Source organism: Peromyscus leucopus, chromosome 7 (assembly GCF_004664715.2).
Source record: "Peromyscus leucopus breed LL Stock chromosome 7, UCI_PerLeu_2.1, whole genome shotgun sequence".
Taxonomy (NCBI): Eukaryota; Metazoa; Chordata; class Mammalia; order Rodentia; family Cricetidae; genus Peromyscus; species Peromyscus leucopus.
Genome location: NC_051069.1, coordinates 4,407,150 through 4,410,559, shown reverse-complemented (window position 1 = coordinate 4,410,559; position 3,410 = coordinate 4,407,150). Strand labels below are relative to the sequence as shown.

Below are 3,410 nucleotides of genomic sequence, written 5' to 3'. Positions count from 1 at the left end.
TGACCATTGCCAGCAGTCTTTTGTGGGGGTATCTTTGTGGATTTCTGTGGGCCTCTTTAGCTCTGTGTTTCTTCCTTTTCTCATGTGGTCTTCATTTACCATGGTCTCCTATTCCTTGTTCTCCCTCTCTTTTCTTGATCCAGCTAGGATCTCCCGCTCTCTTTCCCTCGACCCTCACCCTTCATTGCTCCCACTCATGTCCAGGCTGTTCATGTAGATCTCATCCATTTCTCCGTGTCTTTCTTGGGGTCCCGTTTTCTAGGTAGCCTCACTGGTGATGTAAGTAGCAGTCCAGTCATCCTTGTTCCACATCTAGCATCTTCCTATGAGTGAGTATATACCATATTTGTCTTTCTGAGTCTGGGTTCGCTTTCTTAGAAAATTGGGAATCAATCTCCCCCAAGATACAGCTATACCACTGCTGGGCATATACCCAAGAAATGCTCAATCATACCACAAGAGCACTTGCTCAGCTATGTTCATATCAGCATTGTTTGTAATAGCCAAAACCTGGAAACAACCTAGATGCCCTTCAACTAAAGAATGGATAAATAAATTGTAGCACATATACACAATGGAATACTACTCAGCAGAGAAAAACAATGACATCATGAGGTTTGCAGGCAAATGGATGGATCTAGAAAAAAATCATCCTAAGTGAGGTAACCCAGATGTAGCTTTCTTGAGTGTGTTTTTATGGCATCTTTTGTTGTTGAGCATCTTCAGGTGTGATCCAGGGCTCCATGGCATTAAAGATTTCTCTCAGGTAGGGCAAGCCTATAACCCTGGTTTTGTATTTCTTTTCATTGAAACAGGCTCTTAGGTAGATTTAGGCTAGCCTCAAACTTGCTATGTGTTTGAGGGTGACTGGGACTCTTGATCTTCCTGACTCTACTCCTAGAATGATAGCCTAAATGTCATTGGCCACCATGCCTAAATGTAACCAAGAGACTTCATGCATACTAAGGAAGCATTCTACCAACCAAGTTACACTGAAAGCCTGCACTTACGTTTCTTAGGCATCATGCAGACCTCCCCTTCCTCACAGCTTGGCTTTGTGTCTTACCCCACTCACTTTTTCAATGTCCATATTTTTCTTAAGAGGGTGACTCTCTTTGCCTCATAGATTCCCTCTTGGCTTAAGAAAGTCTTTTCAGACTCAATTTCTCCAGAACCATCCTCATCCTTCTCCTAAGGGACTCAAACTTCTTTTTTTCCTGGGGCAAGAAAACACAAAATATAGTGCTTGTGTTCATGTTTGTTGAAAGAGTAAAAAAAAAAACATAAAAGATGGGCATAAAAATGAATCCTCTTGCAACCCAGAATTCATTGCTCAGCATGAGTCTTGATAACTGTAAGAAGGAATATGATATTCAAGAAGGCCAAAGTGATGACGTATTTGATAATGAGATTAATTCTAAGAATAAAGCAAAATAAAGGGCTGGAGAGGCTCATTGATTAAGAGTGCCTGGCTGCTCTTGTACAGGACACAGATTCGATTCCCAGAACCCACATGGTGGTTCTCAAACTACCTATAATGACAGTTCCAAGGTGATCCTACATCCTCTTCTGATCTGTGCAGGCACCAGGCACACACATAGTGCACACACATGCATGCATGCAAAACACTCATACACATAAGCGTTAAATACATCTTTACAAAATGAAATAAAAGCAAAGTAGAAACAAAAAAGGTAGCATAAAACATCTTCAACGCTCTCCAGGGCATACCGATTGCAAGCATGATTGAGAACATCGGCCTTCCACTCTCCACTTCTGTGATGACAGCAGTAGTTCCCTGAGATTAGCATGGGTGGTAGTGGTTCAGAGGCTGGCTTTCTTCAAACAAAACCTGGGTCTCCTGAAGGTGTCTGAATCTGTGTGTCTGAGGTAGACCCTGTAATTCATGTTTCTTTTTTATGCATTTTATGAAAATTATATTTCAAACTGTGCAGTCACCAGACGTTTAGATATCCAAATTCATTACACTGGCACCCACAGCCCCTTCTGTTGTCTGTGCATGGTCTCTGTCTTCAGCAGGGTTCTCCCCATCCTCTCCAGCACCCTTGTTCTCCTTTGCAGGAGCTTTTTGGATTGGACTTTGGCTTTGGAGCAGCGTGCTCAGCAGACAAGCCCGAGTCTTCTCTGTGGCTCATCCTCCACCTTTGCTTTCTCACCTTTATATTATTATTATTATTATTATTATTGTTGTTGTTGTTGTTGTTGTTATTTCTTCCAGCCTTTCTTTGGGTCAAGGCAGCAACAGAAAGATACAGGTATTCAATGTGAGGCTGGTATTCAGTGGGGTTGCTCTTGGTTCTTCCAATATTCAGAGTTTTTCTTTTTAGAACTGGAATGTTTTTCATTCTCTTTTTTTTCTTTTTAATTTTTTCCATATACTATATCTTGATCATTTTGTTTCTCCTCCCCTACTCTCTCTAGATCATCCCTACTTCCTCATCTAATTTCATGTTATTTCTCTTTCTTTCTTCAAAAAGAGTCTAAACAAACAAAACAAATAAGGCAAAGCCAAACCAAAGCAAAAAAGCATCTACATCAGGATTCTCTCGTTCTGTTGTACATTTGGCAGGTTTTCATCCTGGATGCCTTTAAAAGCTCTCTTGGTAACTAATAAAGCAAGCATGTAAAATATTAGTACAGACGTAAAATAATTGCCAAAAACATTAAACTCTTGTCTTAATTGTTGCATGTAGAACATTACGTCTATCTGCTATAGAAACATATATCTACATGTTCAAGAAATATTTCAAAACTTGCCCACATAAAAGGCCATAAAACAAATCTTAATGCTCTCTGGATTTCTTCTTTTTTTATTTAATTATTTACTAACCTGGGCTCATAGGAGTTCACAGAGTCTGAACCAACAACTGAGGAGCCTGCATGGGACCGACCTAGGCCCTCTACATACATGTGACAGTTGCGTAGCTTGGTCTACTTGTGGGACTCCTAACAGTGGGAGCAGGGCTGTCCTTAATGCTTTGGCTGGCTCTTGGGAACCTAGTCCTCATACTGGATTGCCTTGCCCAGTCTTAATACAAGGGAAGGTCTTACTGCAACTTGATAATGTCATGTTTTGTTGATACCTGTGGGAGGCCTGCCCTTTTTAAACAGAAACAGAGGAGGAAGGGAAGGGGGGCAGTGGGGCAAAGAGGAGGTGGAGGGGAGGGGATCTAATTCATGTTTCTAACAAGTTCTGAAGTACTACTGTAGTTCCTGTGGAGGTGCTGTTTCAGACACTGGACTGGGGTGTAGTTGGGCCTGAGTTACTGAGCTCCTTTATCAGGAGAGGTGAGAGGGTCTGACAAGGACCCACACATGATACATTGGCTTTATCAGTCTGGGAAAAATGCCTGTTTGTGTGTATCTTGCATGCATGCATTGGAGGTAGA

General features: G+C 41.6%; 1 non-coding gene across 1 annotated transcript; it reads left to right on the top strand.

Annotated features, from left to right (window-relative positions):
* Positions 1 to 1,241: 1,241 nt before the first annotated feature.
* On the top strand, positions 1,242 to 1,369 carry LOC114692163. Its single transcript, XR_003734358.1, has one exon. It is a non-coding gene; the product is annotated as a small nucleolar RNA SNORA40 (small nucleolar RNA).
* Positions 1,370 to 3,410: the final 2,041 nt, after the last annotated feature.